Below are 15,822 nucleotides of genomic sequence, written 5' to 3' on the forward strand. Positions count from 1 at the left end.
CTCACGCAAACACATACTCAGTCACTTGTCATCCATGCATCAAGCCAGGTATTTGGAGGCAGGAGAAAGAGTTGCAAAGTAAAGGAAGCCCAAGAGTCCACTTGGTGATTTATCCTAAAACCAGCATTTACCACTGAACAATTACTACCTCTCTGTTTTTTAAAGACAACCTTCAATGAATTGCCTTTCAAGTTTTGGCTGTACTGATTAAAATCTGGATGGAAAATTACATTTGTTCAAACATACATTTTGATCGAATCTTCGTGATGTCTGAAACATTACTACATTGCTGCAAGCAACATAGACTGAAACCAATGGAAATGTGGATCTGTCAAACTGTGGGTATGAAAGATACTAATGTGACAGCAGCACACAATTCATGAACAAACACTTACTTCTGTACTCCAAATACTTCAAACAGGCTATTCAGCCTATCAAGTCTATGCCAGAAACGAGCATTTGTTTATAATTGAAGAATGGCAAACATTTCAACTGATTACAGTGCAGCTCCTTCCCCCAGGATTGCCCATTATGGTGCAGCTCCTACTCCCAGAACTGCCACCACAAGCAGGGTGAGAGAGGCACGGGTGAGGGAGAGAGGTGCCCAGGTGAGAGGGGGAAGATAAGTTATCATTGAGCAGAAACCAAAGTGGACCGGCCACACGAGCGCTGTGTTTACAAGGTAAGGTCAGAGGTTGGGAATTGTAAGGGAACTGTTCTCCCGACTCCCCAAGCCTTTTCCACCATCTTAAAGACAGAAGTCAGATGTGTTCTCCAATTACTTAGAGGATACTACTCCAACAACCTACAAGAAGTCTGACATCACAGAAGACAAAGTAGCCCATTTGATCAGCATCAACACATACACCACCTTAACCATTCACTCCTCCACTGATGGGACACAGTGGCAGCTGTAAGTACCATCTGCAAGATACACTAAGCAACTTGCCAAGCTTTCTTTGACACCACCTTCCAAGCCCTTAGTCTCCACTAGAAGTCCAAAGGACAGAAGACAAAGCATGGAAACACCACCTTCCAAATTCCATCCAAGCCAGATACCATCCCAACCTGTAACTATTATCATCATTATTCACTATCACTAGGTCAAAATCCTGAAGTTCCCTTTTTTGAGCACTGAGTGTGCCCCTACACTCAAGGATAGCAGTGGTCCCAGATGCTGGCTTGCCTTCTCTAGAGCAATAAATGCTGACCTTATCTGCAATACCCATGCCTCAAAAACAAATTTAAAAGGTAAAATCTTGAGGATCTAGTGAAAATCACAACCAGTGGTTACATTGAGACTGGTTAAGAGTTCTCAAGATCAGCAAAAACATGAAAACCAATTTAAAAGCTGCATCAAGCACAGTGAAGGAAAGTCAGAGTGAACCGTCATGCATTGAACAGGAGGCGAGTCTTAATCTGCCACCATGGTAGGGATTCAAGAACTCAAGACATTGAAGAGTATGGACTGTACTGAATGACTTCTCTCCCCTTCATTCTACATATTAGATAGTCTGAGGCTTGATAATTACCAATGCAAGCTCTCTTCCATCAGCTTCCAAAGGCATGAGAGAACCACTTAATTAGCCACTTAACACAACTGAAAACAGAACTGCCAACCACTGATGCACAAGCATGCTGCATTGCACAGTCCAAGGCATGAGTTATAATTTCACCAGAAATTAAGAATGATCTTTGAAAATGGAGCATGCAAAATAAGACATTAATGTAATAAAATTAAAGAGGAGGATAGCAAATGGTCTGGCAGAGAAAGTAACCATTCCACTGTTATGCCAAAGCAATTAATCCTGTTTGGGGCAACAGCACTCTAAGCCAGCGCAGCCAGAACCAGGATTTACCATTTTGCTCGATGTGGCAAGTTCCCAAATCTAACAAAATCTCAGGGGATCCATAATAAATGGAATAGGGAAGTCTCACCCAATATTCTCCCCGCAATCCAGTTAATTTGAGCCAAATTGCAAAACAAACAAAAATATTAAATATATGCATTCTTTCAGTCTACAAATCATTAACAAAAATATGACACAGGCAATCTGTAATTTTTAATGACTGAGCTGTGATCCATTTTAAGCAAGGTCCACTGTACATAGTGCCATGAAACTTTCTGTTAACTGGGATTATTGACAACACAAGCAGTACTCATGAGCATCCAATTTCTATCCCCAATAAAGACTGATAAACTCCTTGTAACAGGCTGCACAAGAGGATCCCCAAGATTTCCCAACCTTGGGAAGCATGCATTGATGTTGATATACTGCAGGTACTTTATATCAAAAAGGTTAATGCAGTTTAAACTAATCCAACCAATTACTAATTTTGCTTTTCTAGTTTATTGTACTGAACTGACTCAATAATCGGGTGAACATGTGTTGAGTTACGAATGGAAAGTAGCATTGATACCATTGAAAATGTTTTCCTCATCCTCACATGTAATTTTATCCTCAATTCACAATTAAGAACTTCTGAGAATAGGCAAAGTCTTAACAATAACTTGCATTTATATAGCACTTTTAATATTGCAAAGCTAACCAAGACATTTTACATGATTATCAAATTAAATTTGACACCACAGAATGGTATGCTGAACCAAATGACCTCTCAGTCTAAAGAGGAAGGATAGAGAGATGGAAAAGTTTTAGAGACTAGGATTAAGGTAGATGATGGCAGGGCCATCATCAGTGGAGTGATTGAAAATCAGGATTGTGCATGAAGATAAAATCAGAGAAGCACAGATATCTTGGACAGCTAGAACTGGAGGAGGTAGGGTGGAATGAGGTTGCAGAGAGAGGTGTGAAAATAAGATGAAAATTTTAAACTGGAAGCTTGACAAAACAGGAGCCAATGCAAATCAATGTATACGTGAATAATGGGTCAATGTGATTTGGCAACATTAGAACATCAGGAAGTTTTCAGGTCAAGTTTGCAGTGTGCAGCATGTGAGAAGCTGGACAAGAGAATATTGAAATAGTTGAGAGTGGAAGTAACAAAGGCAAGAATCAGTATTTAAGCAATAGATCAAATGAGGTAAGGGCCAAGTCAGATGATGATATTGTGTTGGATGTGCGGCTGCAACACAACACAGGGTCAATTACAATGCCAAGGTCTCATGTAGCCTGAGATACTAAAGATAAAGGGAAGAAGTTGATGGTTAGAGAATGGAGCTTGCAGCAGGAACTAAAGTTTCTCAAATCCTGGCAATGGCAAAACATTTAACAAGGGAAAAATGAGAGTATTTCATTTCTTATGAAGACCACATAAACTTCCTTCACTGCACAAATGTGCAACTGTAAACCAAACTTGCCATCTTTCTTCTCCTGCTGGGCTATGCCTCTGCAGAAACCGTCAGTTCTCTCCTGGCTTGATCAAAAGGCAAGATCTTATGTACAAGTATACTGAACTTCATGGGCATCACAACTGACCCAATTCACATACGCATATTTTCCAAAGGATTCTCTGATCAATACTGAGAGGGTATACCGATGAATTTATTTTATCAACCCTCACATGGGAGTGTTTGAAGACCCATAACAGCCAGAATCAGTTAACTAAGCAAATTCAGCTTTAATATGGCTTATTAGATTAGCCCATGAAGGAATAGTTTCATTATTAGGATGATCAAGTTGAAATAGGCTATTTTAACCTCTTCATCTTTTGTTCAGCATCCATGTACAGCAAACATACAGAAGCCAAGTTAGAACACAAATTGAGTCAACTTAGAGTTTACCTGAAGAGAGAATTCTCGAAGACTACAGGAGACTTACTAACCTCTCTAGAACAAAATGCAGAACAGACTAGCTCCACATGTACACATCACAAATCTAATTTAGCACTCCTTAAGAAGATTAAGTATTCATTAGTTTATTGTTATTACAATGCACCACAACCCTTAAGGAAGTTAGGGAGATCTGGACTCTATTTCTGCAACTGTACAACAATAGCATAAAGACCTCTCAGGAAACATAAAATTAAGTTACACAAGTTCCAAATAAAACATAATAGATTTTCCATGAGATCTTGGAACCTCTTGACCAAACTAAACTGCAATGTTAATGACCTTAAAGACAAGAAACAGTGGGCCATCATTTGAAATCAGCGTAACTAGGATTCTGGAAAAGAAACACAGCAATACCAAGGCTCAATTTTAGATTCCTTTTATGAATTTAATATTGGAAGGTGCTCATTTCTAGAGGTCAAGGTTTCAGTTGACTCACTGGAGACTAGTTATATGAGTCATAGTTATACAGCACAGAAACAGACCCTTTGGTCCAACTTGACACTGACCAGATATCCTAACTTTAGTCCCATTTGCCAGCAATTGTCCCATATCCGTCTAAGCACTTCCTATCATATACCCAACCAAATGTCTTTTAAAAATTGTACTTGTAACAGCGTCTTCCACCTCCACTGGCAGCTCATTCCATACGTGCACCACCCTCTGTATCTCAGGTCTCTTTTAAACCTTTCCCCCTCTCACTTTAAACCTATGCCCCATAGCTTTGGACTCCCTTACGCTGGGAAAAGAACTTGGCTATCCGTCCGAGTCATACCCCTCATGATTTTATAAACTTCTATAAAGGTCATCCCTCAGCAGGGAGACCAGAATTGAACGCAGTATTCTATAAGTGGCTTCACCAATGCCCTGTGTAGCCACAACATGATGTCCCAACTCCTATATTCAATGCACTGACAAATGAAGGCAAGCGTGAGATTAATATTTTCATCTATTTGACATTCAGTGCAAAGCCACGATACTAACCAGTGGTCTTGAAACAGATCAGGGCCCTGCAAATGTGTGCAATGCTTTATAAGAAACATATCCCATTTTGAACTTCTGTGCTGATCTTCAGACATAATGGCATCCTCCAGTCCTCAAGGAAATTCTTCCACAACAGAATGAGAAATATTTGAAGTTTAATAAGAGTTATCTAACTGAATATTTTATTGCCTCAAAAGAAATGTCACGTAGAACAAAGAACTTCCATTAAGTAAAATGAGGATTTTCTAAAGATTCACAAGCTTGAACCAGCCTACTTTAGAACATAAAATTAAAGGCTGATTGTTTTCCCTCCCAAAAAAAATTACTGCTTGCATGATGTCTATCTAGTGAGGGAGGAAGAGAGGGTGAACACTTGCAAAAGCACTTGACTGCATTTCATTAAAGCGTTAAAAATCACACCACACCAGGTTATAATCCAACAGGTTTATTTGGAAGCACTAGCTTTCTGAGCACTGCTCCTTCATCAGGTGGTTGTGATCAAGGAGCAGCATTCTGAAAGCTAGTGCTTCCAAATAAACCTGTTGGACTATAACCTGGTGTTGGGCGGCGGGGCGGCACGGTGGCACAGTGGTTAGCACTGTTGCCTCACAGTGCCAGAGACCCGGGTTCAATTCCCGCCTCAGGCGACCGACTGTGTGGAGTTTGCACATTCTCCCCGTGTCTGCGTGGGTTTCGTCCGGGTGCTCTGGTTTCCTCCCACAGTCCAAAGATGTGCAGGTCAGGTGAATTGGCCATGCTAAATTGTAGGGGTAAATGTAGGGGTATGGGTGGGTTGCGCTTCGGCGGGTTGGTTTGGACTTGTTGGGCCGAAGGGCCTGTTTCCACACTGTAATGTAATCTAATAACCTGGTGTTGTGTGATTTTTAACTTTGTATACCCCAGTCCAACACTGGCACCTCAAAATAATTTCATTACAGCAGAAGGATAGCTTCATAGTATATTGTTCTTATTTTATGATGAAGCAAGCATTTACTTTGTCTTGCACAAGCACAAATCACTAAATTGAATATTTATTAAAGTTCCCTTTGGGAAATTCCAAACTGCTGTATCTTTCTCTTAAAACATGTATCTACAAGTATTATAGTTATGTTGCTTTCATTTTTTTGTTTGAAGTGTCTTTTTTTAAAATGGGAAGTTACAAACTTTCTGGATTCCATTCCTTGAGTCTCACATTCAACCATTCTATTATCAAAAGATGGTTTTTGGTGAAAGGCAAGTGACTCGAGGGCTCTACTGGAGACAGCATTGAGAAAGGTTTACAATCCTTAGATAATGTTAAACGGCTATAAAAGGTCACTAATTCTATGACTCTCGTTGAGTATTTCTATGCAACATTCCCAGTTATTGACTACATTGGATGATATTTTACACAAGATGTGCAGGCCTCGATTTAAAATAAAAATCTGGATTTTCACTGTTTGTTTAGCAGGTTCAAAGTCCTGACTCATTGAACATATCTGGAAACTTCAATCTTTGCTTAAAAAAGAAATCGTGAACACTGGCTAATCACATCTACAAAGTTTTGGCTGTTGCTACTGAATATCAGCTGACTCACCTAACATGGCAGTTTCCCCAAATAACAATCAAAATTTGGAGTTACAAAACCTGCATTTCCTCTACCAAGCAAGATAGTTCAAGTGGCCTTGATGCTGAAATCTTCACATTTCTGCCTAACTGACAACAAATGAAATAATAAAAGACATGGTATTATTAATGTGTACAGTTGGGGAGGTTCCTTTTGTAACATTAACCATTGCAACTCCCCCTCTTTTTACTATGTAGTTCTTTAATGTGGTCCCCAGATTCTTGTTTACATTAAAAACAGAAAATTATGGACATGAAGTCAAACTTTTCTAGTGAGGCTGCTCGGAGTCTAAACCAAAATGTTAATCTTTTTCAAACACTGACCTGCTGCCCTTTAAGTCCGTTCTGTATTGATTTTAGCTACTTATGTATCTGTTTTTTTACATCTACTATTTACATGAAAACAAATTAGGTAATTACATGTATTTATCCCAACAGACATGAAAAATCCAGAAAAATAAGCTACTATACACTAAAGAAAATCAACCACCAAGGTATTTTGCAACAGTTAAGTATTGCAATGCAATCCCAACCGCTCAGAGTCTCTACTGGGGAGATGTTGGCGAAGTGGCAATGTCACAGAATTAACAATGCAGAGGCCCAGAAATGTTCGAGGAACATTTATTCAAATCCCACAAAGGCAGATGATTGCAACTTAAAATCCAGTTCTTAAGACCAAAGAAATAAGCACAGGAGTAGTGTGCGTGGCCTTTGAGCCTGTTCAGCCATTCAATAGGATCATAACTGATCCTACCTTCCTCACATCTACTTTTCTGCCCTTTCTCTGTAACCCTCAATTGCCCTATTGATCAAGAATCTATCTCAGCCTTGAATATACACAAGGATTCTGCCGCACAGTTCTCTGATGCAAGGAGTTCTAAAGACTCTCAACGCTCAGAGAAGAAATTCCTCCTCACCTCAGTCTTAAATTGGCACCCCTTAATTCTGAGATTACACCATCTGTTCCGAGACTCTTCCGAAAGGGGAGACATCCTCTCGGCATTTACACTGTTAAGAAACCCAAATGTTTCAATGGGATCACCTCTCGTCCTTTTAAACTAATGATTATAGTCCCAGCCAGTTTGGCCTTTGTTCATAAGACAGGGACCATCCTAAGGAACCTTCTCCAAATTGCCTCCAATCAAGTGATATCTTCTCCTAAATAGGAGGCCAATACTGCTCTTAGTACTCAAGATATGGTCTCACTCGCACTTTGTGCAGTTACAGTAAGACCAGAGGGCCACGATTCCATTATCCTTCCTGATTACCTGCATGTTAGCTTTGCTTTTCCTGCACAAATCCCCCAAATCCCTTTGTGTTGAAGGTTTCTGCAGTTTTTCTCCATTTAAATACTGTTCTTTTGTTCTCGCCTTCAATATGAACAATATTGAACACATGAGTACAAAGAACAATACAGCACAGGACCAGGCCCTTGGGCCCTCAAGCCTCGGCTGACACATTTTGCCCTTCCATACTAAAACTGCCTTCACTTACAGGATCCATATTCCTCTAATCCCTTCCTATTCATGTACTCGTCCAGATGTTTCTTGAATGCTGATTTTGTGTCTCCTTTCACCACCTCCTCTGGCAACGCATTCCAGGCACTCTGTGAAAAACTCGCATATCTCTTTTAAACCTTTCATCCTCCAACCCCCCAACCAATTAAAACCACCACTACCCCCACACACCTTCAACCTGAGTCCCCTAGTAATTGACCCCTCCACCCTGGGAAAAAGCCTCATACTTTCCACTCTATCCATGCCATTCACAATCTTATAACCCCTCAACTCCTGCATTCCAGTGAAAGCAAACCAAGCTATCCAACCTTTCTTCATAGCTAAAATCCCCCATACCAGCTAACATTCTGGTAATCCTTTTCTGTACCTGCTCCAAAGCATCCTTCTGTAGTGTGGTGACCAGACTTATACGCAACATTCCAAGTGTGGCCTAACTAAAGTTCTATAAAGCTATGGTGTAACATGTCTACCCTTATACTCAAGGCCTAATGCCATAAGCCTTTTTTACTACCTTATCTACCTGTAGTGCCACCTTCAGTGATCTGTGGACCTGCACACCTAGATCCCTCTGCAAATCAAGACTCCTAAGGGTTCTGCCATTCACTTTATAATTTCTACCTGACCTTCCAAAATACATTACCTCATATGTGTCCAGATTAAACTCCATCTGCCATTTTTATGTCCATGCCTCCAACTGATTTATATCCTGCTGTCTCCTCTGACAATCCTCCTCAATGTCCGCAACTCCACCAATCTTTGTATCATCTGCAAATTTACTAATTAGACCAGCCACATTTTCCTCCAAAACATTTACACAGACCACAAACAGCCCAGGTCCAGCACTGATCCCTGTGGCACAATGCTCGTCACAAACCTCCATTGAAAAGCATCCTTCCTCTGTCTATGACTAAGCCAGTTCTGTATCCATCTTGCCAGCTCATCCCTGACACCATGTGACTTCACCAGCCTGCCAAAGGTTTTACTGCTGCATGTAGACAACATCAACCACTTTTCCCTCAATTGTCTTTGTCATCTCTTCAAAAAAACTTAGTTAAAAAAAAATGTTAGTGACACATGACCTCACCCGCACAAAACCATGCTACCTATCGATAAACAGTCCATTTGTTTCTACATGCATATAGATCTTGTCCTTGAGAATCTTTTCCAATAATTTCCCTACCACTGATGTGAGGCTCACAGGCCTGTAATTTCCTGGATTATCCCTGCTACCACTCTTAAAGAATGCAACAACATTAGCTATTCTCGAGTCCTCTGGGACCTCACCTGTAGCCGAAGAGGACACAATGATGTCTGTCAATGCTCCAGCAATTTGTTCTCTTGCCTCCTTCAATATTCTGTGATAGATCCCATCAGGGCCCGGTGTCATTATCTACCTTAAAACTTTTTAAGATGCACAACACCTCTTCCTTTTTAATTGCAATTTAGCTTAGAAATATGACACTCCCTTCCCTGAGATCATCCTCCACCAGTTCCTTCTCTTTGTTGAATACTGACACAAATTTATGCGTTTAGGACCTCTACCACCTCTTGTGGCTCCACACATAGATTCCCTCCTTTGTCCTCGAATAGTCCAACTCTGTCCCTGGCTACCCTCTTGCTTTTTATATAAGGATAAAAAGTCTTTGGATTCTCCTTAATCCTGTTTGCTAAAGACTTTTCATGACCCCTGTTGGTCCTGCTAATTCCTTATTTAAGTTCTTTTAGTTAGTTTTTCCACATTATATTCCATTCACCAACTTTTTGCCCACTCACATTATACATCAATATCTCGCTGTAAACTGCTCATATCCCTAACTGAAGTAAAAAACTGGATTTGAAGGTTGGTCCAAGTATTGTTAATCATTACTGATAATATATACCAGATTTGTCATGCGTGAATTGAGTTAGCTAAAATCAAGAAAGGAGGTCAGCACTACAACTGGCAGTAGCATTTCCATGCTTTGAAACAAGGAGAAGGGGGAGAAAAGGTAATGTTCCTGCTCCTGATTACTGTTCAGCAACTACCAATACAGAGAATGCATATGTTGGACAGGTCCAGACTGGGCTAAAGTGAGGACTGCAGATGCTGGAGATGAGAGTCTAGATTAGAGTGGTGCTGGAAAAGCACAGCAGGTCAGGCAGCATCCGAGGAGCAGGAAAATTGATGTTTCGGGCAAAAGCCCTTCATCAGGATTCCTAATGAAGGACTTTTGCCCGAAACATCGATTTTCCTGCTCCTCGGATGCTGTCTGACCTGCGGTGCTTTTCCAGCAGCACTCTAATCTAGGTCCAGACTGAGAGCAGTTGTAACACTGTCTCCCTCCTGCTGGCGCTCATCATCTACAGTTGAAGAATCTCTGCTTAGGACAAAGTACCTGCAAGTTCCAAGCATGTCTCTAACAGTCAATGCCTTAATTATTTTTTAAGGTGACCAAGAGAAAGCAACCAGGACATCAGTGTAATATCTACTGATGTGAAGTTATATACTTTCTATTTAAGGATAGTGTGACTGAGAGTTTGAGGAGAAATTTTAATTGATTAATGACAATCAACAAATGTATAAATTGCGCATGTCAAATGAACCTACTGGCTGCTTTCATTATTGCCACAAAATAATCTCCCACGATAATCGTTAATAGTAGTGCTCTGCAAGGCTGCGTACTCAGCCGCTACTATACGCCTTGTACACACGACTTGTGTGGCCAAATTTTGCCCCAATTCCATTTACAAGTTTACTGACAACGCCACCGTTGTTGATCGGATCTTAACAGCGACAAGACAGAATATAGAAAAGAGATTGAGTTCTTAGTGGCATGGTGTAAAGACAACAATCTCTCCACCAATGTCAGCAAAATGAAGGAGCTGGTCATTGACTTCAGGAAGTTATGTGAAGGTCTGCTCCTGTATGCATCATCAGTGCTGAGGCAGAGATGGTCAAGAGCATCAAGTTCCTGGGAGTGATGATCACCAACAATATGTCCTGGTCCATTCACGTTGATGCGAGACAAGAAACACAACAATGTCTTTACTTCTTTGGCAAGTTAAGGAAATTCGGCACATCCATAAGGACTCTTACCAATTTTTATAGGTGCACCATAGAAAATATCCTATCTGCATCACAGCCTTGTATAGCAACTGTTATTCCCAAGACCACAAGAAACTACAGAGAGTCTTAAACAGAGTCCGGTCCATCACGTAAATCAGCTTTCCATCCAATGATTTCATCCATATTTCTTGCTGCCTCAGGAAATCAACCATAAGACCCCTCCTATCCCAGTTATATTTCTGTCAGGCAGAAGATATAAAAGTTTGAACACATGTACGAATAGATTAAATAACAGCTTGAAAGGAATTTCAGGGTCCTTACATTATGATCTATTAAAAAAATTCAAAAGGCTAGTCCTCATCTTTTGAAGGCTCAGGAAGAGGAGGAAGAAGGTCTGAAACAACACTATTTTTTATGCAGAGGCCATTTACATTTTAGAACATAGAAAATAGAACAATACAGCACAGAACAGGCCCTTCGGCCCACGATGTTGTGCCGAACTTCTAACCTAGATTAAGTACCCATCCATGTACCTATCCAAATGCCGCTTAAAGGTCGCCAATGATTCCGACTCTACCACTCCCACGGGCAGCGCATTCCATGCCCCCACCACTCTCTGGGTAAAGAACCCACCCCTGACATCTCCCCTATACCTTCCACCCTTCACCTTATATTTATGTCCCCTTGTAACACTCTGTTGTACCCGGGGAAAAAGTTTCTTACTGTCTACTCTATCTATTCCTCTGATCATCTTATAAACCTCTATCAAGTCACCCCTCATCCTTCGCCGTTCCAACGTGAAAAGGCCTAGCACTCTCAACCTATCCTCGTACGACCTGTTCTCCATTCCAGGCAACATCCTGGTAAATCTTCTCTGCACCCTCTCCAAAGCTTCCACATCTTTCCTAAAGTGAGGCGACCAGAACTGCACACAGTACTCCAACTGTGGCCTAACCCAAGTCCTGTACAGCTGCAACATCACTTCACGACTCTTGAATTCAATCTCTCTGCTAATGAACGATAATACTCCATAGGCCTTCTTACAAACTCTATCCACCTGAGTGGCAACCTTCAAAGATCTATGTACATAGACCCCAAGATCTCTCTGTTCCTCCACCTGACTAAGAACCCTACCATTAACCCTGTATTCCGCATTCTTATTTGTTCTTCCAAAATGGTCAACCTCACACTTGGCAGGGTTGAACTCCATCTGCCACTCCTCAGCCCAGCTCTGCATCATATCTAAGTCCCTCTGCAGCCGACAACAGCCCTCCTCACTGTCCACAACTCCACCTATCTTCGTATCATCTGCAAATTTACTGACCCACCCTTCGACTCCCTCATCTAAGTCATTAATAAAAATTACAAACAGCAGAGGACCCAGAACTGATCCCTGCGGAACTCCACTTGTAACTGGGCTCCAGGCTGAATATTTACCATCTACCACCACTCTCTGCCTTCGACCGGTTAGCCAGTTTTCTATCCAATTGGCCAAATTTCCCTCTATCCCATGCCTCCTGACTTTCCGCATAAGCCTACCATGGGGAACCTTATCAAATGCCTTACTAAAATCCATGTACACTACATCCACTGCTCTACCCTCATCCACATGCTTGGTCACCTCCTCGAAGAATTCAATAAGAACAATTTTCTTTGTCCAGCTGTGAATGCGCAGTAACGTAAACATGCCAGCTTGCATGCAGCTGGCATGGGAACATTACAGTTACTGTGCAATTGCTTAATGTAGAGAAAACATTGGTTTTACGTCCTGTGCACAGTTCTGAGTATTGCAAATTAGAAAGTATTTGTCAGCTTGAAAAGTGCAATGCTGACTCGCCAGGAAGTTGAATTGAAAGATGTTATATAAGCTAAAGCTGCATTCCCTGTAATACAGAAAAAAAACCCAGAAATTAGTGTTTTGAATGGAATTTATAAGACAGAAAATTCTTCTCCTGATAGGGCAGTCTAAAAAGACCCTGCTTGTTCATCACACAATATGTATTAGAAATGAGAACTTTCACCCAAGAAAAGCAGTGGATGCTAGCTGAATAAATAATATTCATTCCTAGACCAAAAGATCTTTGCTAATCAAGGGATGTAAAACTAAGGTAAGTGGAAGAAATAGTGACACACATCAGCCTTAACCTATTTAAATGGCTCTATGGCCTATCACTCATCCTTCAACAACACACTATTTTAAAAGGTGCTATATAAATGTAAGTTATACCCAGGGGTTTCACAGCAGTGTTTCAAAAATGAAGGAAAAATGACAGCATTTTTGCAAATACACAAATTTCACTTGTTCTTCTGCACCTCGCTTAAGGTAGACATTCATGCAAGATCTGGACAGCATGTTTAACTGATTATTTGACCAAGGATGCAATGTACATGTTGCAGTTAGGTCAAAAATTGCCCTCAAGTCCAAACAAAAAGGAATTTCCTGGTTATTTGCCTTGGTGAACTGAGAATATTGTTACTTTTGTAATACTAACAATAATATGACATACAACTCTTTAGAGATGTCACAAATAATGGGAATATTTTGGAACAATGAAAATCCTCTATTTTAAAATTTGTAAAAATCATAACGACAGATAGAAGGGCAATGATGTGTGTGCTTTAACAAGGTGGATGCAATCACAAGAATTTTTGGTCAAGTCAGATAATACCTTTTAACTGAACTGTAGCAATTGAATATGATGCACTTTAACCTAACCCCCTTCTCTCTGAAGATTAACTAGCTAACTACATTCCTCACATACTTGGTGGATTTCCAACATTGCTTTCATGCTAATCTGTTTCTTAGTAACCCAAGTCATGTCAGTTTACAGAGGTTATCAGGTTATCCTTCTGCATTTGGTCATCTCTACGGAAAGTGCTGAACACTTATTAGTAAAGCATCTGACAAAAACTAACTTTAACAAATGTACAACTGCATTGTAAGGTGCTTGGGCTTAGAACGTATACTTTAAAGAGGAGAAATATGACTTGCAGCAACTTAAGGATTCAAATGATAAAATCCAGCAATGAAATACAAACTGCTATCTGAATGCAAAGCTGACAAATTAAGTAATGTATTTTCTTTCTTAGCTCAGAGAAGGGAGAGACTTATTTAATGTTTTAGGTGACATTATGATATCACAGTGCAGGTATAAACTCTAGGTGCACTGACTATGGATTATTACAGAATTGTATTGTCTGCAACTTTCCAAACATGGAAGTTTTAGAAGTCTGCAGGGTAACATGGACTCAGAGCAGGGAGGTGCTGTACTAGCTATGTATTCAGATATTTAGATATTCAAATAAAACATTCTGAAAACATGAACATGAAAGATCCTAAATAAATTCATGGCTTTATTTATTTCGGATTAATTAGTAACCAGACAGGGGAGAGATAGGCCATTCAGTGAGATCATGGTTGATCCTTCAATCTTCAACTCTACTTTCCTACCTTTCCACCATCATCCTCAATTCCCTTACTATTTCAGCCTTGAATTTTCTTAATAACCCAGCTCATTAGTCCTCAGAAACAAAGAATTCCACAGGTACACAGAGGTTCACCCTCAAGTGAAGAAATTCTTCCTCCTCTCTGCTTAAAATCGCAACCCCTTTATTTAGATTATGCCCTCTGGTCCTAGACTCTCTCACAAGGGAAAACAATCTCTCCACATCTACCCTGTCAAGTACCCTAAGAATCTTGTATTTTTCAATGAGACTGCCTCGCACTGTTCTATATTCCAGCCCAATCTACCTAATCTCTTCTCATCAGAAAATAACTCAATAGCTGGTATAAGCCTAGTAAATTTTCTCTGGACTGCAAACAATGCCATTATATTGTTCTTTAGGGCCCAAAACTGGTTTAATTCCCACGGGGTAAAGATACTTATTTGCACTTTTCTGCTGGCCTGGATGGAGTTTGTATGTACAGTTAATATAGTGCTTTGAAATGATAGCTACTCTCACTGTTCAAGTTTTCACTGAGAGTATGGGGCATGGGGAAAGGAGAAGGATGAGCACCCTGCACCCATTTCTAACTGCTCCACTTTGATCATGCACCATGACAACCATAAGTATAAAGTCAAGGTTTGGCTGTGCCAATCAAAACCAGAAAGTACTGCAAGATTGATAATGCAGAATTAAAGTACCCTGCTGCAGCTGCGTACAGCATTAGTGGGAACTGCACCTGGAGTATTGTAAGTTAGTCTCCTTATTCTAGCAAAGATATCTTCGCCATAAAGGAAATGCAATGGCAATTCACCAGATTAATCTCGGTGATGGTGGAACTGTCTCACGATGAGAGACTGAGGTCTATATTTCTTAGTTTTCGAAAAATGATACAAAATGAGAGAAAATTCTGGGAAATCGGGGCATGAAAAGGTGTATATAGATACAAAGTTCCCACGGCTGGTGAACTAGAATCAGGGGAATTAATCTAAGGTTAAGACTAATTTAAGACTGAGAGGAGGAGGAACACGAAGGGTGGTCTCTACACAGAATTCTCTGAAAGCTGAATCATTGAATTCAGAACAGAAATTTAAAGGTTTCTGGAGACTAATGACATTAGGAAATATGGAGACGTTGTGGGAAAACATCACTGAGATGCCATAATCTAAAATATCAGGAAGGTTCGATGGACTGAATGGCCTACTCTTGGTCGTAGGTACACTCGAGACTGAGTTACTACTTTCAAGACAGACAATAAGAGGGATAAGAAAAGTCTTAATGGGATAAGACAATTTATCATGGATGCTTCAGAGTTTAGCATTTACATCAGCATGGTTACCTTATGAATGCAAATTCATTTGTAGATTAGCAGAGGTTGAAAGTAAATCACCATCACCCAAGAATATATCATGGGAAAAAGACTGGGGACTGTG

The 15,822-nt window shown here is 40.4% G+C and overlaps 1 protein-coding gene across 1 annotated transcript in view; it reads right to left on the bottom strand.

Annotated features, from left to right (window-relative positions):
• LOC122552357 overlaps positions 1-15,822 on the bottom strand; it is a 145,600-nt gene that overhangs the window by 16,581 nt on the left and 113,197 nt on the right. The gene's annotated exons all lie outside the window — the stretch shown is intronic.

Source organism: Chiloscyllium plagiosum, chromosome 8, assembly GCF_004010195.1.
Source record: "Chiloscyllium plagiosum isolate BGI_BamShark_2017 chromosome 8, ASM401019v2, whole genome shotgun sequence".
NCBI classification, from domain to species: Eukaryota; Metazoa; Chordata; class Chondrichthyes; order Orectolobiformes; family Hemiscylliidae; genus Chiloscyllium; species Chiloscyllium plagiosum.